This window comes from Mus musculus, chromosome 15, assembly GCF_000001635.26.
Source record: "Mus musculus strain C57BL/6J chromosome 15, GRCm38.p6 C57BL/6J".
Lineage (NCBI taxonomy): Eukaryota > Metazoa > Chordata > Mammalia > Rodentia > Muridae > Mus > Mus musculus.
Window position 1 is genome coordinate 36810343 of NC_000081.6, and position 17445 is coordinate 36827787.

Here is a 17445-nt window from a genome sequence, read left to right on the forward strand (position 1 = left end):
CACACAAGGGAGGCTGAGTCTACAATTAAGGCTAGGGTTGGCCTTGACCCTGTCATAAAAAAATAATAAGAAATGGGAAAAGAAGAAAATAGAAAAAAGAAAGGAGGGATAAAGCCCAATACGGGGCTTAAATCTAGAGGTCTGCAGGAGTCTTCATTTTCTCCTTGATGACTACTGTTCTGAGTACTGTGTGGTCCCCTCCAGCTTGGCCTTCCCAGGAGAGAGCCAGCTGGAGTCAGCACAGTTTCCAGCAAGGATAGCATGGCACAGGATCTGGGATCACATTTCCTTCCTTCTTTCCTTCCTTCCCTCCTTTCCCTCCCTGCCTTTTCTTTCTCTCTCTCCTTTCCTTGCTCCCTCTCTCCCTCCCTCCTTCCTTCTTTTTCTCCCTCCCTCCTTCCCTCTCTCCCTTCTTCCCTCTCTCCCTTCTTCCCTCTCTCCCTTCTTCCCTCTCTCCCTTCTTCCCTCTCTCCCTCCCTCCCTTTCTCCCTTCCTCCCTCTCCCTTTCCTCCCTTTTCCCTTCTTCCTTTCTTCCTTCTTTTCTGTAGGCATTTGAAACAGAGTTTGTAGCCAAGGGTGGCCTTGGAACTTGCTATGCAGTCCAAGCAGGCCTTAAACTTGCAGGAATGGTCGGTCTCTCATCAGCCACTTGGGTGCTGCCGTGTTCCAGGTGTGAGCTGCCGGGCCTGTGAGGAGACTTTTCCAAAGGATGTCAGTCTTCAGAGGGTCTCTGACAGCCCCCTCAGGAAAGGGCAGGTTCCCAACGTGAGGAGCTGCAAAGAGGCTAGGAATGTTTTCCAGGGAGGAGACTTAAGAGAAGGAAACAGATTGGCAAGTGCAGCCTCTGAAGGCCACCTGTCCAGGCCGACTGCCATCATGAGCCGCAGCAGACCTGACAGGTTTCTATCTGAGGTGTTCTGCTCACACAAGTGATGTTATCATGTCCTGTGGTAGGAGAGGATGGCTGGACTTTGCACTTTGTCCTGTTCAGTCACCGTGGATGTGCCCAAGCAGCGTGTGACTGTTACAGCTTGACCGCCCCACCCAGGTCCAGGTTCACATTCCGAAGCTTAAGTGGGGGGTGGAGCCTTAAGGAATGATTAGATTATGAGGTTTGGATTCTGGGTTCATCACCAGAGTGGGGCTGCTGCAGTTTAGCTCCATGACTTGAATGCACCTCTGTTGCCTCCTGTTGCCTGGACCCACCTCACCAGGAGGTTCTCATAGGCTGTGGCTCCTTGACCTGGCCCCCCAGAAGCACTAGTTGAGCAAACCTTTAATCTTTATACGTTACCCAGCCTGTAGAGTTAAGTTATAGCGACAGAAGACTGATCAAGACAGTCCCTGGCTTCTGGCTTGAAAGGTGAGGAGGACCCTAAGGAAGCCAAGAGCTGAAGTCTGTTGCCAACCACACTCCTATAACTCGACAAGCAATTCAGGTCTTGAAGAAGCCTCCGAGTGAGGCATGTCTGTATCTGCCCTGAGAGGGAGAAAGAAGAATTGGTGAGCTAGGTTAGAGAAGCCTCGACAAGTCTTGGCGATTGGGCAGATACGCGGTCTTGAACTAATAGAACCGTTGTCAGCCAGGGCTAGGAGACTGCGCATGCTCCCACCACACCCACTGCTGCCTTTTCTGAAAGCAGCCCAACTAGCTTCTGCAAGTTGGCATGGTTTGAGCCTCTCAGGTGAGGGACTAATCGCCATCCTCAGCTCACTTGAAGGGCCTTGCTCAGGCTGAACTCCTGGTGGTTGCGTTCTGCATTCTCTCCTGCGTCACTGGTCAAACAGCAGTGTTCTGGAAGCGCAGAAGAGCTGTGTGGCTCGCTCCCCAGCTCCCCAGCATGTTCTTGCAATCAACGTTACTGTCCGCTGGAATCTGGAGTGTCACTTCCTTTAGGACAATGCCCTGTGAATTTGAAAACAAATTCTTTCTCTCTTTCTTTCTTTCTTTCTTTCTTTCTTTCTTTCTTTCTTTCTTTCTTTCTTTCTTTCTTTCTTTCCTTCCTTCCTTCCTTCCTTCCTTCCTTCCTTCCTTCTTTCTTTCTTTCTTTCTTTCTTTCTTTCTTTTAATAAATGTGGCAAAAAATAAGCGCTGGCCTCTAAAAACTATCCTTACCGCAGCTGGTTTAGTTTTATTTTTTTCAGCCTGGTTTTCCTTCTGTAGCTTAAGCAGATCTGGTTTGGAACCCATGATCCTCCTGCCTCAGCCTCCCAAGTATTGGTGTTTACAGGCCTGTTCCACCGCATGCAGCTGCTAGGTGAGATTCCAGCTTTCTTCTGCACTCTCTTGGGTGTTTTTTCCTGTGCAGTGGACACGTTTCTAACGTATGGAAGCCTCATTTATCTGCTACATTTTCCTTGCGTTTTAAAAGTCTGTCAGGATACTAAAAGGGGCCTACAGGAATTTTTTCCTTAAAATAATTGTTTTTTTCTGCATCACTGAGCCCCCTTCTGCGCAGCTCCAAAAAGGTGGACGAAAGGAAGTGGGATCTTATTCTGCTTAGTCACGAAACAGCCCTGCTATGCATTTTGCTAGTCCGTCCAGCTTCTCCCCGTGTGGGCCCTTTGTTACTAGTCATGGCCTCAAACAGTTAATCCAATCATACAGTAGGCCAGCTGCGATGCTTATGTCTAACGTGAGTAAGATCAGGGCAGAGCAGAGTAGACTAAGTCACAATCACCTACGTTGCAGCAAAATCTTTTAAACTGAAATACAAACATTCACCTTACCACTTCTCCATGGTGCATTTCTTATATAAATATAAATTATATAATAATAATATTATTATATTATTTAGCCATAGAATTAAATAGTCATACTGTGCCCTAAAGTACTTTTCTGTATTCAAGACCATCTTTAATTTCATAGCAATTTCAGAAGCAGCCTGGGCTACCTAGACTTTGTTTCCAAAACACGTCGTTGTGCACAATTGTAGACCATAGCCTCACCTCCGTGCTCTCACACTGTAAGCCCCCCCACCCCATCCAAGAAGGGTACCGTACCAAACCAGCCATGCATGCCTGTATTAGCAAAATCTTTATATGCTGTGTTTTCCTACACACAAATACCTACAAGAACGCTTAATTAATAAAGTAGGTGTGGTAAGAGATTATCAAAAATAACTAATAAAATATAATAACTTAACAATAAAAGTAGTTATATGAACATGGCTCCGCTCTCTTAAATGGTTGTGTTGTAGACCCGTCTTGTCTTCTAGTGATGATGTAAGATGATATAATGTCAACCAAAGGTGTGAGGCAAGATGAATGACAGGCATGGACACACATTGGACACCATGACAGGCCACCTGATGACTGAAAAGGTTTCTAAAGTGACAGGTAAGAGACAGCATTAGGGACACAGGACAGAGACGACTCACACCAGGGCCAGGATCCGTGCTGCTCAGAATGACACACGATTTCAAAGTGACCAACTATGTGCATCTGGAGTTTTCTGCCACACACTTTCCGCCTTACATTGTTGACTACACTAACTGAAACCATAAGAAGTAAAATGCACATGGTGTCTATAGGGCTGGAACACATGTCCTGGGGTACTTTGTAAAGACTGAAGAAACACTGAGTATAACCTAACCGACTCTGAGGTTAAGGAGTGAGTACCACAAAGGCCTATCATTTTATGTCACATAGGCAACAATGGTAAAAGTCAGCTTTCCTAAGGGTAAGAGTTAGCACGGCTTTTGAGTGTGATAGTTATGGAAAGAAATATTGAGACAGTGAAGCAGGCATTACTGCCAAAACTGGCTATGTTTTTGTTTATCTGAAATAGTTACTATTTTCACATATTTCAAAACCAAATAGGTAAAACACAATATACAGTACAGAAAGGCCTCTCTCCCCAGGAATGGATCACGTAAATAATGGCGATCTTTAAGAAGGAACAGAAACCCTGTGAGGTGCAGGTGCTGTGGGTTCAAGATGGAGGTGGTGTGCTGTGAGCAGAGTGGGTGCCTTGGTGGTGTTTTGGTGGTGGTATGTGCCACCACTGGGGCCAGACCTACCCATAGGGCACTCTGCTTGCCTGTAGAAGGCCCTTACCTACTTCACTGAACTGCTTACTGGGGAATGAGCTTGCTCCATGTTTTCCTGAAGTTGCAATATGGAGAGCATTAGAGACTCAAGTTTGTTACCTAGCTGGGTCTCCACATCAGGCCCAAAGCCTTTCCCAGGGGAGACGGGAACCACATCCTCTTGTGTAACTCTCATGTGAACCACCCACTTCTGGTTATGGAGATGAGCGAAAAAGACCTGGGCCTTCACCCAGACAGCACTGGCTGGCACCACTCCCCTGTGTGGACCACACAAGCAGCCAGGCCACTAAGTTCATCTTCTCCTATCACAGGGATCTTCCATCCCTTTGCTTGTGAGAAAAGATGGATTAACTAAATAAACTGCAAAGAGAGAGGGAGAGGGGGAGAGAGAGAGAGAGAAAGAGAGAGAGAGAGAATGAATGATGGAGAAAAGACAGTCTTCAACAAAGAGTATTTTAAAAAAACTGTATATCCTCCTTGTGGAAAAAAAACATAGACAATATAGGCCTTCCATGTTTCATAAAAGTGGATAATAGATCAAAATATAAAATGTAAAACCATGAACTTCTTAGAAGCGAACATGAGGTAGAATATAAGGATTTTGGGACTTGAGAATGAAGGGTCACTACAGTTAAACATGTGCTCTGTGAACGGAATGCCACACTGTTAGCAGAATGAAAACACGCCACACGTAACTTACCAGATGTAACACTTAAAACTTGGCAGTAAGGAGCCCGCAGTGGCGTACACTCCGGAGGCAGAGGGAGTCCAGCCTGGTCTACGAGTGAGTTCCAGGATACCCAGCACACATAAAGAAACCTTGTCTTGAAAAACCAAACCAAACAAAACAGTGATTTAAACATGAAAAGCTTTAGGGGTTTTGTTTTTTTTTTCCCTTCTTTAAAGTTCTGAGCCTAGTAACCTTGAACTCACTTTGTAGCAAGGGACCAGCTTGAACTTCTGATTGTCCCAGTGAATGGAGCTACCTACACCTCCTGAGTGCTGCAATTACAGGCACACAACAATCAAACTCAGGCAAACACTCTACCAGCTGGACTCTAGCATCAATTCCTTAACAGGTATTTCGTCAAAGCAGATGCATGCATAGCCCATGAGCATGGGAAGAGGTAACTCGTGCAGTTGTGAGGAGAAGTAACTCTGTACACTGCTTGCCTGGCACATGGGAAACCATGAGTTCAATTCCTACTGGAGGAGAGTGGGGGCAGGAAGGGGCGGCAGCAGCGGCGGGGCCTGTGGGGCTGTGTCAGAGATATACCTTAAAGTATTATGCCATATTTTATGAACTAATTAATATCAAGCAATCTGCACCACATGGCTTTTCTCACAGCAGATGATTCGCAAGAAAGCAAAGGCAAATCTGACTTTTTTTTTTTTAAAAGAAGATTTATCTTACTGTTTTATGTGTATGAGTGCTTTGCTTGGATATATGTTCATGCATCATGTAGCTGCCTGGTGTGTGTGTGGAGGTCAGAAGAGGGCATCAGAGACCCTGGGTCTGGAGTTACAGATAGTCATGAGCCCCCTTGTAGGTTCTGGGAATCAAATCCCAGTCTCCTGCAAGAGCAACAAGTGTTCCTAACTCTCCAGCTCCTGAGCCTGATATTTTTATTGCTGCATCTTGAATGTCACACCCTGTCACTTCTGCAGTATTTCACTGAAACCAGGGCAGTTCTATAGAGTGTAGGATGGGTGTATGAAACTGAAGAATCCTGGGGTATTCTCGAGGCCTGGCTACCACACTGCTCTAGGGCATCCATGCACTGTAAAAGATTCAGTAGTGAATTCCGTAAAAATATAAGGACCAGGCCCTTTCCTAATGGGGGACAGTTGAGCAGTAGCTAAACAGACAAACAAGACAAGTTCTAGAAGGAGTGATGGAAGATAGAGCTAAGCTAATTAAGATGGTCAGGGACCCCCTGCTGAGATTTGAAGAAGCTGACCTTGGGAATAAACTGTGACAGACTGGTCCAGACAGTAAGTACCTCAGGCTCCAGTTATCACAAGTAATGGGTGGAACCTTGGCTTATGTATGAGGACTAAGTATGCAGAGTGATCGCAGGAATATATTTCCTTTTATAACCAAAGCTTAGTCCTGCCCCTTTGAGACAGGATGTACTGTAGAGAGGTGCAAGCGCTTGGGAAACCTGTTCATCAGTTACCTGAAAATGCTGAACGTAGGTCTTGTTTAGAAATGAGGAACTCCCCCCAGTACCACAAGACATATGTGGGTACATCTATCCAGACAAGGCTAACAAATGTTCGCAACAATCTCAAGCTGGAATCCACCCAAATGCCAACAACTTGGAATAGATAAGCCATCCGTACTGGTGTGTGTGGGTACCATATAGTGATAAAGAGAACAGACTTCTTTATATGGAGCAACTGGAGTGGCTCTTGTAGGCATAGCCAGAGAGAGAGAGAGAGCAAGAGAGAGCGAGAGAGAGCACACGCGAGAGAGCGAGAGCCTCACACTGAAGAGTATCTTCTGCATGGTCCCATGTAGGCTAAGGTCAAGGGTAGGCGAATGAATTGATGGTGGCTTCCAGAGTGGGGATGTGTGTTTTGACTTAGGAGGACTTAGGTATGCTTTGATAAGAAGTTTCTGATGAATTAATAGTGATTGGTGTATAGGGCTGGGGATGAAGCTCAATGGTGGGGTCCTTGCCTAATTGGTTGAGGTTCTGAGTGGGATCCCCAATACTGCATGGGAAAAAAGTCATAACCTCATCTGGGTTGTTATGGCTGTGTCTAGAGGTGTACTTTCCCAAACTCAGTAGTAAGTTACATACACAATTATTTTTAAAAATTATTTTATCTGTCTGTCTGTCTCTGTCTGTCTATCTATCTATCTATCTATCTATCTATCTATCTATCTATCTATCTATCTATCTATCTATCTATCTATCTGTGAGGATCGGGTGTGGCAGCAGTCCCAAGAAGGCGCCAGGGACTGCAGCTAAGTCTTATGACTTGCACCTGACTTCCTCATACACCTGAAAATAAGCCACGACCATCGTGAGAGCTGCACAGGTGCACCATGATGCTGGCGGTTTAAACAAGTCCATATTTGGTGGAGACATGCCCCTGCCACCCTGATTGGCTGAAGCTGCGTGCCTGGTGAGGTGACGTGGCCTGCTGTGAGTTTATGGGGACTGAGAGTATATAAGAGTGAGAGGCCCGGGGTTCGGGGGAGATAGATGAGGAAAGAGATAAAGTTGAGAGAGATAAAGTTGAAGCTGAAGCGAGAGAGATGAAGATTGGAGTTTGCTGAATAAACTGTTGTTAGAAGGACTGGTGGTCGTGTTGTTCTTGCTGGTCGAGAGCGGACGCGACATCTATCTATCTATCTAGTGTGTGTGGAGGTCTGAAGACAGGTTGCAGGAGTTGGTGATGTCCTATCACAAAGGTTCTGAGCACTGAACTCAGGCTGGACAGCAAGCTCTGTTACCTCCTGATCCATCTTGCAGACCCGGCATATGGAATTGTTAACAGGAACAGCAGTGCCAGTTCCAGGCCTACCTATGGTAACAGCAGGTGTTTGACCACTGTCCAAGAATGGAGTCTTGTGAGGAGGATTCTGAGTGCTTGGGAGAAAACTCCAAGGAAACAAGACTTGTGACCTCAGTCTCTTCAAACACGGAATTGTTCTTGTAATGTGTTTTTGCCGTCCTCAGGAGTGTAGCAGATAGGAGTGAGTTGACTTGAGATTTTTCACTACAACCTTCTATTGTGATTCCTTTATACACCTCCAAGATGGGACACGTCTCTGTAATGTGCAGCTTGCCTGTCAGGTGCAGCTTTGGAAGCACCTGAGGCTTGTCCTTGTCATTGTGCCCTTTATTCAGTAACCCCTCTTAACCTTCAGAGGTGGGCTCTGAGTGAAGCCAGCTCTTCCACGAGACTCCCATCTCTCTCATTCATCGCCTCTATTCTGCCAGGCTGCACTGCCTTGCCTCTAGAGTGGTAAACAATCAACGACTCAAATAAAAGCACGCATGCCCCCTACCCCCTCATCTCCCAATAAAATCCCAGCTAGAGTCCCAGGACTAATCTCAAAGGTCTCCATTTTTACCTAGGGTTCAAGCTGACCAAACAGGAAGACCTGGAGGCACACGGGACCTTGGAAGCCCACTCCCTTCCTTGGCCAATCTTCACAACCATCTTCACACAGGCCCCAGGAAGTCTATTCATGCCCAGCAAACCCTGCTAGGCTGCCAGGGTCCTGCTGGCTGGCTCCGTGTTTCTTCCTGTTCTGCTGTGTCTTTTGTTCTTTTCCTCTGCCCTAGAGGAAAGGTGCTTGTTTCATATACTTGAAAATATATTTATGGGGCAAAGAAGAAAGAGACACATTAAGTAGATGGCTGTAGTAGCTTGTAAAATTGTCTAAGTGTTTCTAAGAGCTTTCTCAGAAGTACTGGAGGGCTGGAGATGAGTGTGGTGGGAGGGGAGGGGAGCCAGCTAATGACTTAGTCATGTAGGTCACTACACTTTGTGGGAGGAAATGGACTGGACTCCTATAGTAGAAGGGAGAAGTGAGGATGTGGTCGCTCCTTCTATGTCCCTGCCAGGCATGGGGCAGCTGGGAATAAGAGGGGGTAGTATTTATGGGCATCTAATTTGTGTTAAATTCAGAATTGCTTTGTGTAGGAATTAAACGGCTTGGGGGGAAACTGACCTGGTAATTAAGTGCACACACACACTTAGCTGTGGCGCTATAGGAAGCCCCTGTCCTTAGCACTTGGGAAGGACAGAAGTATAAGTTCTGATGTTTGTCCTTGTACCCTGTCTACACAATGTTTTGCTCTCCTAGGCTGAGGAAAAGAACTGTGTAGATCTGTGCCTTGCTTTCTCACTTCAACTTTTGGACAACCCCAAAGGTCATTTTGAAGAAGCAGGGCTCAGAAAAGGAAGGTCACATGTTCAAGGTCATCCAGTAGAGCCAGAGAAGAGGCCCGGCTCCCACACCCACACTGAACCCTTAAGACCTTCCTGCCCACCTCTGTCTAGACTGAGGCTTCCTTTTCTGCTGAGGCCCTGGGGATGCCCCCTCAGGTGAAAAGCCAGTGGCCCCACATCAGCTCCAAGACAACAAGCAATGTGGTAAGATTTTGTTCCAGTTTTTTAAAAACTTTGTGCTGTATTTTATTTATTGTGTGTACGTGTGTGGGTACACATGATGGCAGACAGCACGTGTGGACGGCAGAGGGCAGCTTCTGGGAGTCGGCTCTCTCCACCTGCCTTGCAGGTCTGAGGTATCAAATTGAAGTCATTAGACATGGCCACAAGTGCTTTACATATGGAGCCATCCTCATGGCTCTGTGCTTTGTTGAGGCAAGGTCTTGACATAGAGCTCTGACTGGCTTGGGATTCTCTGTGCAGCCCAGACTGGCCTCCGGCTCCTTTGCATCAGCCTCCTAGCGCTGGGGTTGGAGGGGAGACACTACACATACTTTGAGATCTTTAGGGGTGGAGAATATGAAATCTCTCTTGTTTAGCAATACACACACTAGTAATAAACCAAAGGATAAAATATGGGGCATATCAGAGAGTAACAAGTGATGTAAGATAAACATAGCAAATAAGAGGATGAGGAGCACAAGCCACCCAGGATTTGTTTGTTTGTGTCTTGACGCTGTGCCTTCACTCCCCTGGCTTCTCTAGGACCAAGTCTGTGAGAGTTGCTTCAACTCAGCGCCTTCTACACCACCAGCCTCTGAACAGCCCAGAGCATTTATTGGCTGACCTCAGACCACTATCTTTGAGCTTACTGGTGTAGAAATAGTTTGCTTTTTAGAAGAAGAGTTCTTTGTACTACTAAATGGCCCTTCACAGGAGGAAGTGAGTGTTTATTTTCAGGGCGGGCTCTCTACTCGCTAAGGTCTTATCGGAACCTGATGCACACTGGCAGTGTTGAGTGGAGAGCCTGTGTGAGCAAAAAATAGACCGTGTTGGTCAGCAATGGTGAGGCTTATCCCTTTTATGGAAGAGGTGAGAGGGGGAAATTAGGAGGTCAGAAATAATATCCATGTCAGAAAAGGGGACAGGAGGAAGCAATGGGAGGGAGCAAGGAAGGAACAGGACAGAAAGGGAACGGCCTGCAGTGTAAAGACTGGACAGGACAGGAGAGCAAGGCCTCAAGACTGGGGGAGGGCCATGGAGTTGGAGGACCGTTGGACAGAGAGGACTGTGAAATGGGATTATGGGAATAGGGATGTCCCAGAGCAGGGAGGACACAGAACTGAAGCCACGTAGGAGAATCCTAGTTGGTAATAATAGTCAGGGAGGTTATCTGCCCTCATTCCTCTTCACAGACTTTCCCTTCAGAGGATTCTCGCCTGCAGGAGCACACGAGAGACAAACCTAGGGTCTCACACAAGCAAGGCAAGTGCTCTACCACTGGCCTCGATCCTAGCCCCCACATTCCTTTCTCTACTCTTTCTTCTAGAACAGGGCCTAGCTAAATTGTTCCATACAGCTTCTGACTCACTGTGTAGCTCTGACAGCCTTGGCTTTTCAATCCTCCTGCCTCGTCCTCCTGAGTAGATGGTGTGAGCCACCAAACTGGGCTCTGTTTTTTTCTTTTTCTTTTTTTTTTTACTTCTGGAGCTTGAACCTACAGGACGTCTTGAATGCCGGGCACGTATTCTTCTACCTCTGAGCACTCACACCGCTCTTGTTTTTGTGAGACAGGGTCCCCCTGCTCCAGCCTCAGGAATGCCGGGATTATAGCTATGTATCACCACAGCTATTCAGTGAAACCTTTTCTGTGACAGAAGGCTGATGTGGAAATTTCTGGTTGTGTCAGGAAGATTCATGTGATCTTTTGCTGAAGCAGACCCATGAAAGGACACATGATATTTGGAGAGAGTATAAGTAGGACCCAACAGACAGTGACAGGGTGACTGCATAGCCAGCCTTACAACACTTCTTGATCTTTGCTGATCTTCACTTCATTGAGAGAGAGAGAGAGATGGCAGAGAACTTCTCGTGGCATTCCAACTGTTTCTGGCCACTCCAAACCCCTTCACACACATCCTGCCCTGCTGACTTGTGCCAACTCATCAGAGGCCTGGCTGTTTCTGCTGGATCATGCCTGCTACTGCAGATTCATGTTTGATATCCTGACACTACTGAACTGGGTGGTTGGTCCATTGACAATGAGGATTGGAATCGCCCCAAAGAGCTACTTCTAAACAGGTCCACATTCCCTTGTCCTATTTACTGTCTTTTCTCTCCTACCTTTGGATGGTAGGCTAGAAAGGGCGTCAAAGTGTTTGAGAACACTTATTAAAGTAGGTTTTTAAAAATCTAAGCCATAGAAAGGTCCAGAAAGACCCTTGGGCTCATGGTAGTGCTTTGCAAACAGGTCCCCTCGCATTGAAGTTAGCAGTAGAGGCCAGGCAGAAGCAAGGCAAAGTTATAGTAGTTTCCAGCTGTATTCACTCACACATATCCCCCAGAAGCACTGAGTTAAAAGCCAAGAATGAGAACTCCTTCTGAAGATCACTATGTGAAAACTGGAATTTGTTCAGTGTCTCCCTTAAGGGCTAAGGGTCCTTGTCTGTCCCTGGATGGTGGCACCAAGCCCACTTCCTCTTTGACTCATAGAAGAGGCAGAGAGAGCAAATGACTCTAATGGAACTGGGTGGCAATTGACAGCCAGATTGAGGAAAGCTGACTCTAAGCATGCAAAGACAAGACCTCTAAGCAATCCACGCTGAGTGCCAAGTGCCCCTCCTCCTTGTGTGCTCTCCTTCTTTCATGAAGGCCTGAACTCGTGTGAAGGTAGTGCCGTGTATGTTCTCGGGTAATCAGGGCTGCAGAGTCCGAGACCAGACCTGCGGACTCGTCGGAGACCAGACCTACCTCTGTCAGCTGTGACAGATTCCAGTAGGAGCAGGATTTTCTTTCTTTGATTCTCACAGACACTCCAGGAATAGACAGAGACATGGTGTCCTAAAGTAACTTAGTCCTGTGGGAACTTAGCTGGATTCTAACCTTCTGTTTGTACTCTTCTCTCTGTACCTGCCTGTTCCTAGGGAGTCATCAAACAGTGTGACTCCAGGGCACGCACTCAGAGGGTGAGGACTGTGTGTGTGTGTGTGTGTGTGTGTGTGTGTATTTAGGGTGACTTTCTCCATTTTTCTACTACTGATGACATAGTTCCCCAATTAAAAAATATTTTGTGTTGGTAGATTTTTAAAATAATAAATAGAAATAATGTTAATAATATATTTACAAAGCATTTCATCTGTGACTTCAGCAAAAATAAAATAAAAACACTGTAATGTGATTATAAGATAAGTACTAATTAATATAAGATTAATAATAACATTAATGCAGATATGCTATACCCATCTCTAGGTCTCTTGCATGTGACCCTGACCCAAGACTTCTGTTGCTTGCTGACTTTATTTTCTAGTCATTGGCCTTGAGAAACCAAATACTTGAAGTTATGGAAACAAAACTCTCCCATATTTTTTTGCTGCTTCAGAGGATGGGAAGTGGTTAGCCATCAGAACACTCTGTCTTTTTGAGATGCTTATGGCTAATAGGCCAAAGTGAGCCCTGGTGAGAAGTGTTTATTTAATTTATTGTGGTTTGTTTGTTTGTTTGAAACAGGGTTTCTCTGGGTAGTCCTGGCTGTCCTGGAACTCTGTAGACCAGGCTGGTCTCAAATTCACAGAGATCCTCCAGCCTCTGCCTCCCCAGTGCTGGGGTTAAAGGTGTTCGCTGCTACATCTGGCACACAAAGTAACATGTTAATTACTAAGTTCAGCAAAGTATCCCCCAACCCCTCCTTGCTGTGTGTTGACATTCTGAGGAAGTCTTTCCTACAATTAGAGCAAGTATTTAGGGAAAGGCGCCTTCTCCAGCAGTGGTCTCTGAAGCCTCATCTTTCAAAGATGCTGTGGATGACTGGGTAGGTGGTCCCTGTTTTGTTTGTGATACTGGGACTGAGCATAGGGCCCCATGTATTAGAGGTAAGTGTTCTACGCTGAGCTATATCTTCAGCCCTTGGGATTCATGGTTCATAATCTACCAACAACCAGTGAGGTTTTGGCCAGCCTGTTTCATAGAGAGTAGAAGGTATTAGAGATTGCAGATAAGGGTCACCAATGTGTGTGAGGAGAGTGAAGAGAAAAGACATTGAGAGTTGCCAGCAATTGTCTGAAGGAGAGATGGTTACAATTACTAGCCCAGAGATGTTTTCAACACTTCTTCCTCTACCACCCAGGTATGTGCTCTCCCTCCACACAGGTGAGCTTCCGAGTGCCAAGAGATCCCAGAAGGAGACAAGGATTACAAAAGCCCAACACATCACAGCAAATGTCCTCAAATGAAAAGAATTCCCAATACCAAACAATGCCATTAAAACTCTATCTAGCACGACGGTAGAGGAGATTCGATCCTCTCTGTAGAGTGTTCTAGAAAGAAAAGCTGTGATGGCAACTTGACTGGCCTAGATGATTCCTAAAGCCTAGTTCTGAGAAAGTGTTTTCAGAACCTGTCCTGTATGGACTGGCACTATCCAATAGGCTGAGGGCCTAGGCAGGGCAGACAAGGAGCAACACAGCCTTCTTCTGTCTCTCTGCCTCCCTACTGACATCAGGAGGTGAACAGCTTCCACCAACACACACTCTCCTGGTCATGATATTCTTACCCCGTAGGTCTAGGGAGCATCAGGCAGAAACTTCTGAGAACATGAGATAAATAAACCTTCTCTCTTAGCTTCTTTCCCTTGAGTATTTGTTATCATGGCGAGAGCTGACTAACACAGAGAGGTCTTCTAAGAAACCATGAATGAGTGGCCATTTTTGGTTTGGTTTGGTTTGGTTTTCGAGACAGGGTTTCTCTGTATAGCCCTGGCTGTCCTGGAACTCACTTTGTAGACCAGGCTGGCCTCGAACTCAGAAATCTGCCTGCTTCTGCCTCCCGAGTGCTAGGATTAAAGGCGTGTGCCACCACCGCCCAGCAAGTGGCCATTTTTTATGAATCTGTTCCTCAGGCTTGAACACTTGGGCTCTGATAATCCCCCTGCCTTAGCCTCCACAGTAGCTGGGATTACCACTTAGTGCCCTGGTTTCAGGGATCACCATGGCAAGCGCATTCCCCTCTGCTCCCGGTCCTGAAGGCCTTAAAGACGGTTTCTTGCTGCAAGTCATGGAAGAAAGGGAGTCAGGTATTCACTTTAGGATTCCAATCTGTTTACGTGCTTGACCTGTCTCTGGAGCTGACATTGACAGAGTCGCAGTGACTTCTGATGGGATTCAAGAAAAAACATTTTCATACGGCTTTCACTTTCCAAAGCCAGCCACATCAGGAGTTAGGTGGTGAGACTTAGCCTTTGAGTGGTTTCTGCAATAATCTAACCTTGTTGTATTACACTAAATTTTTGTATGTGTATACATGAAGAATTTTTTCTTGTTATAATTATGCCTTTAAAAACTATTCCTTAATGCCAGGTAGTAGTGGTGCACGCCTTTAATTCTAGCACTTGAGGGGCAGAAGCAGGCAGATTTCTGTGTTCGAGGCCAGCCTGGTCCATAGAGTGAGTTCCAGGACAGCTAGGGCTACACAGAGAAACCCTGTCTCGAAAAACAACAACAACAAACAAAAACCAAGCAACCAAGCAACCAAACAACCCTATTCCTTAAAATGGACCCCTTATTTTAGATTGTTTTCAATAAAAGAAATTGGAGAGTCATGACCTCAAAGCTTAGATAAGATTCTGACCTTTTTTTAAAAAAAAAAAAAAAAGCTTTCCAAGACTTGAGCTAAATGAATGGTGCTAGCTATCTCCCACACAATAATCTTGCTGAAAGCTATTTAGGTATTTATTACTATTCAGTATGCTGGGGTGGGGGTGGGGGCAGAACACTGTGCCTTCTGCTCAGGAGACCTCCTACTGAGCTACATCCCTGCCCTACAATATTATTTTTGATGACTTAAGTTCATATCCACTCAGGTAGGAGCCAATCAGCATACTGACTAAGAAGCAGGAAGCCCTCTTGGGTCTGTAAGCATGTGCATAAATTATGGTACGCCTGAGTGTGCTGGAATGGCCAGGCAGCAAGGCATGCTTGGCTGCTGCTAAGGGAATGCAGGAACATTTTGTGAATAGAGAAAGACTTGTCCCAGTAAGGCCTACTGTCACCTCTAGCATGTAAGGAACCTTCGGATGTCAGCCTCTGTCTGTGGGCACAGCAAGGAAACCAAACATGTAGGCCTTTGAAATGGTAAAGATGCATGTCCCAAGAGCAAAGCTTCATATTTCAAGGTCCAATGAGTCACTGAAGTAGTAAGATTTGGAGTCTTCCTTCTAAGGTTCAGACAGGAGAGCTATGGGAGAGCCATATGCACAGCAAAGCCAGACACTGCGGAGGCCCTGCCTCCCTGCCTCTGTTCCTCTCTTCTTTCTTAGTCTTCTTGGGAAGCAAACAGGGCTTCTTTGTGTACCTCCTTTGGGACATTTGAGGGACACACACACTTTTTATCAATGTTGCTAGTTTATCCTTGTCTTGCTTCCATGCCTTCTAAGCTGGCAAATCCTGAAAGATGGTATTAGCAGTTTGGAATTAATTCTATTTGTACAAAAAAGTACAAGCAATTCAGAACAGAAATCAATCAGAAAACATTCATAATAATTGACAAGATAGTAGTTAACTTCTTCCTTTCCTCCTCTTCCTTCTTCTCCTCGTCCTCCCCCTCCTCCTCCTTCTTCATTGAGACAGGGTCTCAGGTATTGCAGGCTGTCCTCAAACTCAATATGCATCTGCGGATGACCTTGAACTTCTAACCCTTCTACTTGTTCATCCCAAGTGCTAGGATTGCAGGTGTGTGCCACTACGCTGGATCTATGAGGTACTGAGGATCAAATCCAGTGTCTCTGACATGCTACACAATCCTTCTACCATAATGTGTGTGTGTGTGTGTGTGTGTGTGTGTACATTGTGCTGGAAACTAACCCAGGGCCTTTTTTCTACTGGACAAAGTCTCTATGGTTGAGCTACACACCCAACACCAAAGAATAGTTTTAAAAAGAAACTATAATAAGCCCAACAGTACTTTTGTGATACCTAGGGATACCTTTGTTTGTGGTGAAATGTCCAGAATATCCTTATCTGAGCAGGGACTCTGGAGGCTGACCCCAAGGCTCTGCACATGCTAAGAAGACTATCACTGACGACACATCAGTACCTTCTCCAGATTGTGATTTAAAGTCAAGGTCTCACTATAAGGACCTAGTTGGCCTGGTACTCACTGTAGAGCAGGCTAGCCTATAGCTCACAGAACTCTGCCTGTTGCCTCCCAAGTGCTAAGAATAAAGGCTTGTACCATCATGATGAGCTTCAGCCATGTTCTGAGAGAGATTATTTTTGATTTTAGAGTGTGAAAACTCAAACATTGATTCACTAACTTGCAAAAACAAATAAAAAAACAAAAAACACATAAACAAAACAAGTCCCCTTCTCCCTTACGTCTGCGATTTACTTTGGTAAAAGGAGTGAGACCCTTTCCTCTCTAGTGGGTCTCTCCGCTCTGTGCCTGTCATTCCTTCTGTCTGCTAGTGCTTTTAGCTTTTAATGATCTTCTGGAACCTTGGCTGTAACTGCAGCAGGGCCAGGTGAGCAAGTCCTGAGTCTCCCTTTGCATCTGACATGTCCCACACTGCAACCACGTTTGGGTGAACACTAAGTAAATCTTTGTTGACTGAAGCGTCTAAGTCAATTCATTCCTGTGGCTCTCTGAAAGCGTGCTTGTTATTTATTAAGCGCCCACAATGGGTCAAAGAGTCAATGAATTTCAGAGCTGGAGGGGTTTTAGAGGTGACCTTGTCCAACCCCTTCATTTTATAAACAGGAAGCTGAAATCCAGAGAGAGGGCTCTGCCCAAGGTCAGACACCAAGAACACTCAGAGCTGAAAACGAAACTCAGTGAAGGCTCTTGGTTCTTACTGCAGCCCTGTTATTTCTACCCTCTAGTTTATAATGTAATTATAACAAGTATTTGTAGCTGAAGACATTAGCATATCAGAAGGATGACCTTAGAATCTATATGTAGTTAAGAGAAAACTGATAAAAAGAGAGAAAAGAAGGGAAAGTGAACAGCTCTAAATACTTGTTTTAGAGTTGATTTGACATTAGTTATATTGCATTATCTTCCTGAACAAGATGTAGAGATGGCAAAAGGACAAAATAGAACATGCAAGAAAAACATCGAAAACAAACTAATAAAAGTTAAAAAAAAAAGGAGCCAGGCTAGAGTGAGTATTGCATAGAATGTGTGTCTGAAATCCCTGACAATAGCGGTAAGATGGCTCAGTGCCAGAGGACACACCAAGAAGTTACACAGTTCACAGTTCTCAGAT

General features: G+C 45.5%; 1 long non-coding RNA gene across 1 annotated transcript in view; it reads right to left on the minus strand.

Moving 5' to 3' along the window:
* Positions 1-521: 521 nt before the first annotated feature.
* Gm34472 overlaps positions 522-17445 on the minus strand; it is a 32001-nt gene continuing 15077 nt past the window's right edge. Inside the window, exons 2-3 of the long non-coding RNA XR_383941.4 lie at positions 1716-1906; positions 522-1480 (exon numbers count right to left, since the gene is read on the minus strand). This is a non-coding gene — a long non-coding RNA (predicted gene, 34472). The remainder of the gene's footprint in view (positions 1481-1715; positions 1907-17445) is intronic.